Here is a 13,759-nt window from a genome sequence, read left to right on the forward strand (position 1 = left end):
ACTAGCCTGGTCCTTTCCTGGCATCAGCCCTGCAGTTTCTATGGACCGCCTTTTGTCGTGTCCTGCGCTGGCCATTCCATGCCCTGCCCTGCCCTGACTCAGCCCTGGCCTTGGCATTGCCCTTGGTCCTGCCATATTTCTTGCCCTGTCCCTATCCTGGCCTTGGCCCTGACCCTTACCTTGCTCTGGCCCTGCCCTTGCCCTTACGCAGCCCCTGGCCCTGTCATGGACCTGCCCTGGACCTGTCTTGGCCCTGGCCCTGCCGTGCTTCAGACCTTGCCCTGGTTCTCCCCTGGCCGTGACCGTGAAATGCCTGACCCTACCCTGGCCTTGCACTGCCCTGGCCCTTGCCCTGACTCTAGTCCTGTCACTGGAAAAGCCCCAGCCCTGTTGCTCGTCTTCCCATGGCCCAGACCCTGCCTTGGCCCTGCCCTGACACTGTCCTGGAGCCTGGCTGTGCCAAGAACCTGCACTGTTGTTGCCCTTGTTTTGCTCCTGTCCCGAACCTGGTCCTGCCCAGGCCATGGCCATGGCCCTGTCCCTGCCCTGGCCGTTCCCTGGCCCTTCTCAGGTCTTGGCACTGTCCTGGCCCTGCCCTGCCTTGGCCCTATGCTATCCTGGCCCTGCCTTGCCTGCCCTGGTCCTGCCTTGGCCCTACTCTAGCTTTGACCCTGCGCTGGCCCTACTTTGGCCTTCACGCTAGCCTTGCCTGGGCACTGTGCTGGACCTGGCCATAGCACAGACCTGGTTGTGGCCCTGGCCCTGCCATGGCCCTGTCCCAGACCCTAGCCCTGCCAGGTACCTGTTCTGGCCCTGCTCTGGGCCTGGCTTTGTCCTTGGTTCTTAGATGACCCTGGCCCTGCCGCTGCCACTGCCCTTGCCCTGGCACTGGCCTTGGACATGTCCGTGGTCCTAACCCCGGCCCTGCCCTGGAGCTGTCACTGTCTTGGCCCTGCCTTGGCCCTGGCCCTGGCCCTGGCCCTGCCACAGTCATAGACCTGCCCTGGTTGGTCATGCCCTGCCTTTACCCAGTGCTACCCTGGGCCTGCTCCACCCTGCCCTGGCTCTGCCCTGCCTTTGTCCCCGCCCTGACCCCTTCGCCCTCACACTGGCCCTAGTGCAAACCTGGTCCTTGCTCTGGCCTTGGCCCGGCATTGACCACTGCTCCTGACCCTGGTCGTGCCATGGCCCTGGCCCTGCCAATGATCCCAACAGTCCTGGCCCTGGCCCTGTCTTGGCCCTGTCCTGGCCCTGGCCCTGGCCCTGGCCTGACCCTGGCCCTGAAGTGGATTTGAAGGTATCCTGTCCCTGGTTTAATCTTGCTCTGCCTTCGCGCGTCCCTCTCCTGGCCCTACCATGGCCCTGCCCCTTCCCTGGCTCTGCCCTGGTCTTGTGCTTACCCTGAGCGAGAACTTGACCCTGCCCCAGCCTTGTCCCAGACCTGGCCATGGCCCTGCCCCTGCCCTGGGCCAGCGCTGGCACTGGCATGGACCCTGGACCTGGCTCTTGGCTACTTAAGGCCATACCCTGGCCCAGTCCTCCTCCTGACCCTGTCCTGGCCCTAATTTGCCCTGGCCCTACCCTGGCATGCTATTCTGGCCCCACACACCCCTGACCCTGTCTCTGTCCTGGCTCTAGCCAAGTTGGCCATGGCCGTGTTCCTGACATTGCCCTTTCCTGGTCCTGGCCCTGGCCCTGGCCCTGGCCCTGCCCCGGCCCTGCCCCGGCCCTGGTCTGAACCCAGGCCCTGCAATGGACCTGCCTTGGCCCTGCCTATACCCTGCCTCTGGCTGTACCTCTGCCCTGGCCATACCCTTGCCCTGGCCTGGACTCTGATCCTGGTCCTTGTCCTGCCCCAGCTGTGGCCCTGGCCCTGCCCTGCCTGTACCCTGTTCTATCGTGGGCTGGCCCTGCTATTGCCTGGTCTTGCTATTGCCCTGCCCTAGTCTGCCTTGCTTGTGCCCTAGATCTGCCCCGGCCTTTGCTCTTGTCTTGGTTCTAGCACTGAGTCAGCCCTGGACCTTCCCTGACCTTGCCTCAGCCCTGGCACTGCCCTGGCCTTGCCTTGGCATTTGCCCTACTCTCTCTAATGCCTGGCTCTGGTCCTGCCTGGCACTGCTCTTGTTCTGTCCTGGCACAGCCCTGGCCCTGGCCCTGGTCCTGCCCTTGTGCAGGCCTGCCCCTGCCACTGCTCTGGCTTTGACCTGGACCTTGGCCATACAGTGACCCTGCCTTGACCCTTTCCTGGCCCTGGCCTGGAACGTGGCCTTGCCAAGGACTCGCCCTGGCTCTGTCATGGCCCTGGCGTTTTCTTGGATTTGGATGTGCCCTGTCCCTTATTTGCCCCGGCCCTTCCCTGGCTCTGCCCTTCCACTTCTCTGGGGTAGGGGGACAGCGTCAGGACCAGGCCAGGGCAGGGTCAGGACCAGGGTAGGGCCTTGGTAAGACCTGAAGATGGTAAGGGCCAGGGCTGTGGCAGGGCCAGGGAAGGGTGTTAAGTTGAGGCTCTTAATGCTACCACCCCTGGCATCTTCCTCTAGGCTTTTGTGGCTTTGCCCGCCCAGCTGCTCTGTGCCAGGAGGAGGAGGAGACACCTGGAGCCTGTGACACCACGGCTTGCCTCGCTGAGGGTGGGTGGCAGTGACGGAGACTGCAGCGTGCTGGAACGGTAGGAGGGTGACCACGCTAGGAGGTCAGGCGGCTGCAGCCAGGGTTGGGGGTGAGGCTTACAGCGATGGCCTGGCTGCGGCAGTGGCCAGGTGGTAGAAGCCTTGTAGGGTGGGCTGTTGCATTGGCAATGGGCCTGGCTTTGCCCTGCCACTGCCGTGGACCTGGCCCTGTACTGCCCTGCCTTGCCCTGGCCCTGCCCTACTGTTACCTGGACTGTCTCGGCCCTGCCCTGCTCCGATCCCATCTTGGTTTTGCCTTTTCACTGGCCTTTCCCTGAACCTGTGCTGGCCCGGCCTTGGCTCTGGCCCTGCCTCTTGTCCTGACCCTGGTCCTGTCGTGGCACTGGCCCTGCTAGTGGTCATGGTCCTGGTCCTGTTCTGGCCTTGACCTGGCCTTGGACGTGTCCTGGCCCAGATTTGTTCTGGCCCTGCCTTGGCCCATCCCTGCCCTGGCCCCACCGTGGCCCTGCCTGTTGCGCCCTCTCCTGGCACTGACTTTGCCCTGTCATGGCTCAGTGGTGCCATTGACCTGCCTTACACTGCCGTGGTTGTGCCCTGGCCCTGCCTGGCACTGGCCTCTCCCTGGACCTGCTCTGACCCTGCCTTGGCCTTTGCCCCGTCCTCACTATGGCCTGGCCCTGGCCTTGTTCTGGCTTAGCCCGGGCCCTGGCCCTAGCCCTGGTCCTACCGTATCCCTGGCCTTGCCCTTATCCAGACCCTGCCCCTGCCTCTGCCCTGGCCCTGGCCTGGAACCTGGTCCTGTCAAGGACTTGGCCCGACTCTGCCATGGCCCTGGCCCAGACCCTTTCCTGGCTGTGCCCTGGCCATGGCCTTTCCCTGGCCCTGAGTTGGCAGTGGTCTGCCCCTGGTCTTGCCACCACCCTACCCTGCCATGCACTGGATGTGTCATGAGCCTGCCCTGGCCCTACCTAGTTCGTCACCCTCGTCTTCGCTAGGCCCTGCTCTGGACCTGGCCCTAGCCCAGACCTGGCCCTGACCCTGGCCCTGGCCTTTGTCCTTCATAGCCCTGGCCCTGAAGTGGACTTGGAGGTGTCCTGGCCCTGGAGTGACCTGGCTCTCCCTTGGGCTGTCCTTGTCCTGCCCCTACCATCACCTTGCCCTGTTCTACCCTGTTCTGCCCTGTCCTAGTACTGATCCGGCTGTGGCATTGCCCTGCCCTACCTACCCTGCCTTGGCTGTGCCCTGGCTCGATTCCGGCCCTGGCCCCGCCCTGTGCATGCGATGACACTACCTCAGTCTTGGCACTAGCCTGGTCCTTTCCTGGCATCAGCCCTGCAGTTTCTATGGACCGCCTTTTGTCGTGTCCTGCGCTGGCCATTCCATGCCCTGCCCTGCCCTGACTCAGCCCTGGCCTTGGCATTGCCCTTGGTCCTGCCATATTTCTTGCCCTGTCCCTATCCTGGCCTTGGCCCTGACCCTTACCTTGCTCTGGCCCTGCCCTTGCCCTTACGCAGCCCCTGGCCCTGTCATGGACCTGCCCTGGACCTGTCTTGGCCCTGGCCCTGCCGTGCTTCAGACCTTGCCCTGGTTCTCCCCTGGCCGTGACCGTGAAATGCCTGACCCTACCCTGGCCTTGCACTGCCCTGGCCCTTGCCCTGACTCTAGTCCTGTCACTGGAAAAGCCCCAGCCCTGTTGCTCGTCTTCCCATGGCCCAGACCCTGCCTTGGCCCTGCCCTGACACTGTCCTGGAGCCTGGCTGTGCCAAGAACCTGCACTGTTGTTGCCCTTGTTTTGCTCCTGTCCCGAACCTGGTCCTGCCCAGGCCATGGCCATGGCCCTGTCCCTGCCCTGGCTGTTCCCTGGCCCTGCTCAGGTCTTGGCACTGTCCTGGCCCTGCCCTGCCTTGGCCCTATGCTATCCTGGCCCTGCCTTGCCTGCCCTGGTCCTGCCTTGGCCCTACTCTAGCTTTGACCCTGCGCTGGCCCTACTTTGGCCTTCACCCTAGCCTTGCCTGGGCACTGTGCTGGACCTGGCCATAGCACAGACCTGGTTGTGGCCCTGGCCCTGCCATGGCCCTGTCCCAGACCCTAGCCCTGCCAGGTACCTGTCCTGGCCCTGCTCTGGGCCTGGCTTTGTCCTTGGTTCTTAGATGACCCTGGCCCTGCCGCTGCCACTGCCCTTGCCCTGGCACTGGCCTTGGACATGTCCGTGGTCCTAACCCCGGCCCTGCCCTGGAGCTGTCACTGTCTTGGCCCTGCCTTGGCCCTGGCCCTGGCCCTGGCCCTGCCACAGCCATAGACCTGCCCTGGTTGGTCATGCCCTGCCTTTACCCAGTGCTACCCTGGGCCTGCTCCACCCTGCCCTGGCTCTGCCCTGCCTTTGTCCCCGCCCTGACCCCTTCGCCCTCACACTGGCCCTAGTGCAAACCTGGTCCTTGCTCTGGCCTTGGCCCGGCATTGACCACTGCTCCTGACCCTGGTCGTGCCATGGCCCTGGCCCTGCCAATGATCCTAACAGTCCTGGCCCTGGCCCTGTCTTGGCCCTGTCCTGGCCCTGGCCCTGGCCCTGGCCTGACCCTGGCCCGACCCTGGCCCTGAAGTGGATTTGAAGGTATCGTGTCCCTGGTTTAATCTTGCTCTGCCTTCGCGCGTCCCTCTCCTGGCCCTGCCATGGCCCTGCCCCTTCCCTGGCTCTGCCCTGGTCTTGTGCTTACCCTGAGCGAGAACTTGACCCTGCCCCAGCCTTGTCCCAGACCTGGCCATGGCCCTGCCCCTGCCCTGGGCCGGCGCTGGCACTGGCATGGACCCTGGACCTGGCTCTTGGCTACTTAAGGCCATACCCTGGCCCAGTCCTCCTCCTGACCCTGTCCTGGCCCTAATTTGCCCTGGCCCTACCCTGGCATGCTATTCTGGCCCCACACACCCCTGACCCTGTCTCTGTCCTGGCTCTAGCCAAGTTGGCCATGGCCGTGTTCCTGACATTGCCCTTTCCTGGTCCTGGCCCTGGCCCTGGCCCTGGCCCTGCCCCGGCCCTGCCCCGGCCCTGGTCTGAACCCCGGCCCTGCAATGGACCTGCCTTGGCCCTGCCTATACCCTGCCTCTGGCTGTACCTCTGCCCTGGCCATACCCTTGCCCTGGCCTGGACTCTGATCCTGGTCCTTGTCCTGCCCCAGCTGTGGCCCTGGCCCTGCCCTGCCTGTACCCTGTTCTATCGTGGGCTGGCCCTGCTATTGCCTGGTCTTGCTATTGCCCTGCCCTAGTCTGCCTTGCTTGTGCCCTAGATCTGCCCCGGCCTTTGCTCTTGTCTTGGTTCTAGCACTGAGTCAGCCCTGGACCTTCCCTGACCTTGCCTCAGCCCTGGCACTGCCCTGGCCTTGCCTTGGCATTTGCCCTACTCTCTCTAATGCCTGGCTCTGGTCCTGCCTGGCACTGCTCTTGTTCTGTCCTGGCACAGCCCTGGCCCTGGCCCTGGTCCTGCCCTTATGCAGGCCTGCCCTTGCCACTGCTCTGGCTTTGACCTGGACCTTGGCCATACAGTGACCCTGCCTTGACCCTTTCCTGGCCCTGGCCTGGAACGTGGCCTTGCCAAGGACTCGCCCTGGCTCTGTCATGGCCCTGGCGTTTTCTTGGATTTGGATGTGCCCTGTCCCTTATTTGCCCCGGCCCTTCCCTGGCTCTGCCCTTCCACTTCTCTGGGGTAGGGGGACAGGGTCAGGACCAGGCCAGGGCAGGGTCAGGACCAGGGTAGGGCCTTGGTAAGACCTGAAGATGGGAAGGGCCAGGGCAGTGGCAGGGCCAGGGAAGGGTGTTAAGTTGAGGCTCTTAATGCTACCACCCCTGGCATCTTCCTCTAGGCTTTTGTGGCTTTGCCCGCCCAGCTGCTCTGTGCCAGGAGGAGGAGGAGACACCTGGAGCCTGTGACACCACGGCTTGCCTCGCTGAGGGTGGGTGGCAGTGACGGAGACTGCAGCGTGCTGGAACGGTAGGAGAGTGACCACGCTAGGAGGTCAGGCGGCTGCAGCCAGGGTTGGGGGTGAGGCTTACAGCGATGGCCGGGCTGCGGCAGTGGCCAGGTGGTAGAAGCCTTGTAGGGTGGGCTGTTGCATTGGCAATGGGCCTGGCTTTGCCCTGCCACTGCCGTGGACCTGGCCCTGTACTGCCCTGCCTTGCCCTGGGCCTGCCCTACTGTTACCTGGACTGTCTCGGCCCTGCCCTGCTCCGATCCCATCCTGGTTTTGCCTTTTCACTGGCCTTTCCCTGAACCTGTGCTGGCCCGGCCTTGGCTCTGGCCCTGCCTCTTGTCCTGACCCTGGTCCTGTCGTGGCACTGGCCCTGCTAGTGGTCATGGTCCTGCTCCTGTTCTGGCCTTGACCTGGCCTTGGACGTGTCCTGGCCCAGATTTGTTCTGGCCCTGCCTTGGCCCATCCCTGCCCTGGCCCCACCGTGGCCCTGCCTGTTGCGCCCTCTCCTGGCACTGACTTTGCCCTGTCATGGCTCAGTGGTGCCATTGACCTGCCTTACACTGCCATGGTTGTGCCCTGGCCCTGCCTGGCACTGGCCTCTCCCTGGACCTGCTCTGACCCTGCCTTGGCCTTTGCCCCGTCCTCACTATGGCCTGGCCCTGGCCTTGTTCTGGCTTAGCCCGGGCCCTGGCCCTAGCCCTGGTCCTACCGTATCCCTGGCCTTGCCCTTATCCAGACCCTGCCCCTGCCTCTGCCCTGGCCCTGGCCTGGAACCTGGTCCTGTCAAGGACTTGGCCCGACTCTGCCATGGCCCTGGCCCAGGCCCTTTCCTGGCTGTGCCCTGGCCATGGCCTTTCCCTGGCCCTGAGTTGGCAGTGGTCTGCCCCTGGTCTTGCCACCACCCTACCCTGCCATGCACTGGATGTGTCATGAGCCTGCCCTGGCCCTACCTAGTTCGTCACCCTCGTCTTCGCTAGGCCCTGCTCTGGACCTGGCCCTATCCCAGACCTGGCCCTGACCCTGGCCCTGGCCTTTGTCCTTCATAGCCCTGGCCCTGAAGTGGACTTGGAGGTGTCCTGGCCCTGGAGTGACCTGGCTCTCCCTTGGCCTGTCCTTGTCCTGCCCCTACCATCACCTTGCCCTGTTCTACCCTGTTCTGCCCTGTCCTAGTACTGATCCGGCTGTGGCATTGCCCTGCCCTACCTACCCTGCCTTGGCTGTGCCCTGGCTCGATTCCGGCCCTGGCCCCGCCCTGTGCATGCGATGACACTACCTCAGTCTTGGCACTAGCCTGGTCCTTTCCTGGCATCAGCCCTGCAGTTTCTATGGACCGCCTTTTGTCGTGTCCTGCGCTGGCCATTCCATGCCCTGCCCTGCCCTGACTCAGCCCTGGCCTTGGCATTGCCCTTGGTCCTGCCATATTTCTTGCCCTGTCCCTATCCTGGCCTTGGCCCTGACCCTTACCTTGCTCTGGCCCTGCCCTTGCCCTTACGCAGCCCCTGGCCCTGTCATGGACCTGCCCTGGACCTGTCTTGGCCCTGGCCCTGCCGTGCTTCAGACCTTGCCCTGGTTCTCCCCTGGCCGTGACCGTGAAATGCCTGACCCTACCCTGGCCTTGCACTGCCCTGGCCCTTCCCCTGACTCTAGTCCTGTCACTGGAAAAGCCCCAGCCCTGTTGCTCGTCTTCCCATGGCCCAGACCCTGCCTTGGCCCTGCCCTGACACTGTCCTGGAGCCTGGCTGTGCCAAGAACCTGCACTGTTGTTGCCCTTGTTTTGCTCCTGTCCCGAACCTGGTCCTGCCCAGGCCATGGCCATGGCCCTGTCCCTGCCCTGGCTGTTCCCTGGCCCTGCTCAGGTCTTGGCACTGTCCTGGCCCTGCCCTGCCTTGGCCCTATGCTATCCTGGCCCTGCCTTGCCTGCCCTGGTCCTGCCTTGGCCCTACTCTAGCTTTGACCCTGCGCTGGCCCTACTTTGGCCTTCACCCTAGCCTTGCCTGGGCACTGTGCTGGACCTGGCCATAGCACAGACCTGGTTGTGGCCCTGGCCCTGCCATGGCCCTGTCCCAGACCCTAGCCCTGCCAGGTACCTGTCCTGGCCCTGCTCTGGGCCTGGCTTTGTCCTTGGTTCTTAGATGACCCTGGCCCTGCCGCTGCCACTGCCCTTGCCCTGGCACTGGCCTTGGACATGTCCGTGGTCCTAACCCCGGCCCTGCCCTGGAGCTGTCACTGTCTTGGCCCTGCCTTGGCCCTGGCCCTGGCCCTGGCCCTGCCACAGCCATAGACCTGCCCTGGTTGGTCATGCCCTGCCTTTACCCAGTGCTACCCTGGGCCTGCTCCACCCTGCCCTGGCTCTGCCCTGCCTTTGTCCCCGCCCTGACCCCTTCGCCCTCACACTGGCCCTAGTGCAAACCTGGTCCTTGCTCTGGCCTTGGCCCGGCATTGACCACTGCTCCTGACCCTGGTCGTGCCATGGCCCTGGCCCTGCCAATGATCCTAACAGTCCTGGCCCTGGCCCTGTCTTGGCCCTGTCCTGGCCCTGGCCCTGGCCCTGGCCTGACCCTGGCCCTGAAGTGGATTTGAAGGTATCCTGTCCCTGGTTTAATCTTGCTCTGCCTTCGCGCGTCCCTCTCCTGGCCCTGCCATGGCCCTGCCCCTTCCCTGGCTCTGCCCTGGTCTTGTGCTTACCCTGAGCGAGAACTTGACCCTGCCCCAGCCTTGTCCCAGACCTGGCCATGGCCCTGCCCCTGCCCTGGGCCGGCGCTGGCACTGGCATGGACCCTGGACCTGGCTCTTGGCTACTTAAGGCCATACCCTGGCCCAGTCCTCCTCCTGACCCTGTCCTGGCCCTAATTTGCCCTGGCCCTACCCTGGCATGCTATTCTGGCCCCACACACCCCTGACCCTGTCTCTGTCCTGGCTCTAGCCAAGTTGGCCATGGCCGTGTTCCTGACATTGCCCTTTCCTGGTCCTGGCCCCGGCCCTGGCCCTGGCCCTGCCCCGGCCCTGCCCCTGCCCCGGCCCTGCCCCGGCCCTGGTCTGAACCCCGGCCCTGCAATGGACCTGCCTTGGCCCTGCCTATACCCTGCCTCTGGCTGTACCTCTGCCCTGGCCATACCCTTGCCCTGGCCTGGACTCTGATCCTGGTCCTTGTCCTGCCCCAGCTGTGGCCCTGGCCCTGCCCTGCCTGTACCCTGTTCTATCGTGGGCTGGCCCTGCTATTGCCTGGTCTTGCTATTGCCCTGCCCTAGTCTGCCTTGCTTGTGCCCTAGATCTGCCCCGGCCTTTGCTCTTGTCTTGGTTCTAGCACTGAGTCAGCCCTGGACCTTCCCTGACCTTGCCTCAGCCCTGGCACTGCCCTGGCCTTGCCTTGGCATTTGCCCTCCTCTCTCTAATGCCTGGCTCTGGTCCTGCCTGGCACTGCTCTTGTTCTGTCCTGGCACAGCCCTGGCCCTGGCCCTGGTCCTGCCCTTATGCAGGCCTGCCCCTGCCACTGCTCTGGCTTTGACCTGGACCTTGGCCATACAGTGACCCTGCCTTGACCCTTTCCTGGCCCTGGCCTGGAACGTGGCCTTGCCAAGGACTCGCCCTGGCTCTGTCATGGCCCTGGCGTTTTCTTGGATTTGGATGTGCCCTGTCCCTTATTTGCCCCGGCCCTTCCCTGGCTCTGCCCTTCCACTTCTCTGGGGTAGGGGGACAGGGTCAGGACCAGGCCAGGGCAGGGTCAGGACCAGGGTAGGGCCTTGGTAAGACCTGAAGATGGGAAGGGCCAGGGCAGTGGCAGGGCCAGGGAAGGGTGTTAAGTTGAGGCTCTTAATGCTACCACCCCTCGCATCTTCCTCTAGGCTTTTTTTTTTTTTTTTGGTCAGTGTGAGTCTAAGCTGATTTTTCTATAATTTGTCACCAAGATTCCTAACTGATGTAAACCTCATCAGAAAAGTAGTGTTTCTCTCCTTATTTAAAACTCTGTTTGACAATTCTAGCACAAAAAAGGGATAAGCTGCCATGAAAGTACATTTACTCATGCATTCTTGTAACTATTTAAAGTAAGTGGCAGGGTACGGTGACTCATGCCTGTAATCCCAGCACTTTGGGACGCTGAGGTGAGCAGATCACCTGAGCTCGGGAGTTCAAGACCAGCCTGGCCAACATGGTGAAACCCTGTCTCTACTAAAAATACAAAAATTAACCAGGCATGGTGGTGCAAGCCTGTAATCCCAGCAATTCAGGACACTGAGGCAGGAGAATCGCTTGAACCTGGGAAGCAGAGGTTGCAGTGCGTCGAGATCACACCTCTACACTCCAGCCTGGCAACAGAGAGAGACTCCATCTCAAAAAAAAAAAAAAAAAAAAAAGAGGCATTTAAAAGCTACAGCTAAACAGTGATTCCATAAGATAATACTTATTGGAATTACATTTTAAAGAAATAAACACTTGTTTATAAATATATAACTTTTACATCAACCTTAAACATCAGTTCTGCATCAGTACTAGATCTGGCCACAGATTTTAGTTGCAAAATTTCTAACTAAACCAACCCCAGATGATTTAAGTAGAAAATATCTTATTAAAAGAATATTGGAAGAATTTCAGTTTCAGCAATGGCAGTGTAGCCTGTCTAGGAAAATTCCCTTTCCTAAATATCTATGATAAACTCTGGATAAAATATAAAAGAAAAAGTCCCAACTATTTGAAGGTACTGTAGAGTATCCAAAAAGAGGCATGAGCTTGATTAGATGCTTGGAAAAGGGAACAAAACTAGATGAAGTCTTCATTGATGCAGCTTTGTTCGTAAAGGTATTCACCAGTCCCCATGGCATGGGACCGAGAGAATTCAAGAAGAAAGTGGCGGTATTATCGGCTTACTGTTTCAGAGAATAGAATTTAGGGATGCCAGAACATCTATAAATGAAGAGGAAAAAGTCCTGAAAAGGAAAACCTATGGATGGGAGAGTCTTTAAATATGTATATGAGCTTCCTTCAAATCTGTGACTATACATGTATGGGAGAGGCTTCAAATAGCAGAAAACAAAGCAAAAGCTAGAAGTGTGAAAAAGCAGAACACTGCAACTCATTACAGGGGAAACAGTTTGAAGTTTGAATCTATTGAAGTATAGAGGCTTGGTAAACACCTTAGGCTTTCCATTGAAACCTCAGAAGGGAATGCCTTAAGAGTGAATGCTGGCCGGGTGTAGTGACTCATGCCTATAATCCCAGCGCTTTGGGAGTCTGAGACGGGTGGATCACTTGAGGTCAGAGACCAGCCTGGCCAATGTGGTGAAATCCCATCTTTACTAAAAATATGAAAATTAGCCAGGCTTTGTGGTCTATGCCTGTAATCCTAGCTACTCAGGTGGTTGAGACAGGAGAATCGCTTGAACCCAGGAGGCAGAGGCTACAGTGAGCTGAGATTGTGCCACTGCACTCCAGCCTGGGTGACAGAGGGAAAGTCCATCTCAAAACAAGCAAACAAAAATTGTGAACGCCGACCAGGTGCAGTGGCTAATGCCTGTAATTCCCGCACTTTGAGAGGCCAAGGCAGGTGGATCACTTGAGGTCAGGAGTTCAAGCCCAGTCTGGCTGACATGGTGAAATCTTGTCTGTACTAAAAATCTAAAAATTAGCTGAGCATGGTGGCAAATGCTTGTAATCCTAGCTACTTCAGAAGCTCAGGCAGGAGAATTGCTTGAACCCTGGAGGCAGAGGTTACAGTGAGCTGCGATCATACCATTGCATTCCAGCCTGGGCTACAGAGCAAGAGTACATGAAAGAAAGAAAGAAAGAAAGAAAGAAAGAGAGAGAGAGAGAGAGAGAGAGAGAGAGAGAGAGAGAGAGAGAAAGAAAGAGAGTAAATGCTATTTATCAGGTTTATCAGGACTAAAGATTCTTTCTATAACTGAGAAAAAATTCCAAAGAGAAGCACCATAGCAAAATATAATACCAAGCCTTCAGAAGTTCAAGGTTTTCATCCAGTAAACTGATGGCTAGATAAACATATCTTTCACAATAACCAATATACAACAAAAATAATTAGAAAAACTACATATGCAAAAAAAGCTGAAAATTATAACCCATAATCAAAAGACAAAGCAGTCAATAGGAACAGAAATTAAGATGCTCAATGTGTGTTCATTATTATTATCATCATCAATATTTGATGTAAAAGGCTCTCTGAAAGAAATCACAGAAGAACATGGTCAGTTTATATATATATATATATATATATATATGAATGAAAGTATGTTTGGCGCTGTCACAACACAGAGTGGCATAATGGTTAGTAACATAGACTTACCACACAGCCATTGTGGGACACTGGGACTCAGATTTCTAGCCTGAAAAACGGGGGAACAATGTCAGTCATATAAAGTTGCTGTAAAGATCAAACCAGCTAAGAAATACAAACTACTGAACAGTGCCTGACACAAAATCAATACAAAATAAACACCAATTAATGGTAGCAGGAAGGAAAGAGTGCTCTTCACCAACATTTTACCTTCAGAAATTGGTTAAGAAGAAATGAGTGCTTGGGAACCCTCCCGTTAGAGCTGAGGAACACAAATAACCCCAAGATATGACCCAACTAAGAAATGAGACACCAGAGTCAGCAGCTCCCAGGACTCAAGAGCATGTCATGTCATAGATCTGGGGTCCAAGTGGACTTCCCAATATCCCAGTCCTGAATTAGCCAGATGTGCCCTTCAGTCCTTGGCTGAGCTGGACTGAGACCTCCTCCAAAGGGAGAAATAAATATGCATCCTGAAGAGAGCTGACTCTGAAAGACAGAGAAACCCACAGAGGCTGAGTTTCACCAGCACAACTACTTCCAAGCACAATCCTCGGGTAAGTCATTTCTCTTCCCAAGGGGAGGACTGAATGAGCTTATGGTGAGAGGCTGGAAGCTTTTCTCCTTTATTTTTCCCTCATGGGAGAGGAGTGGAAGTGCTATCCTCTCTGTGGGAACCTGCAGACTATGGACATTTCCCCCAACAGTTGGCATTGACTATCTGCATGTTTCTGTATCCACATCTATACAAGAATCTAAGTGGGAATGACCTCCAAAGTGATCTGATAGTAGCAAGGCACTATTCTAGTTTTTTCAAATTTTTAAGTCTCTTCTTTAAATTATTTTTTTGGCAGACTCCATCCTAGACACAGCATACCAGAGTA

The sequence above is a fragment of the Macaca fascicularis genome, chromosome 10, assembly GCF_037993035.2.
Source record: "Macaca fascicularis isolate 582-1 chromosome 10, T2T-MFA8v1.1".
Taxonomy (NCBI): domain Eukaryota; kingdom Metazoa; phylum Chordata; class Mammalia; order Primates; family Cercopithecidae; genus Macaca; species Macaca fascicularis.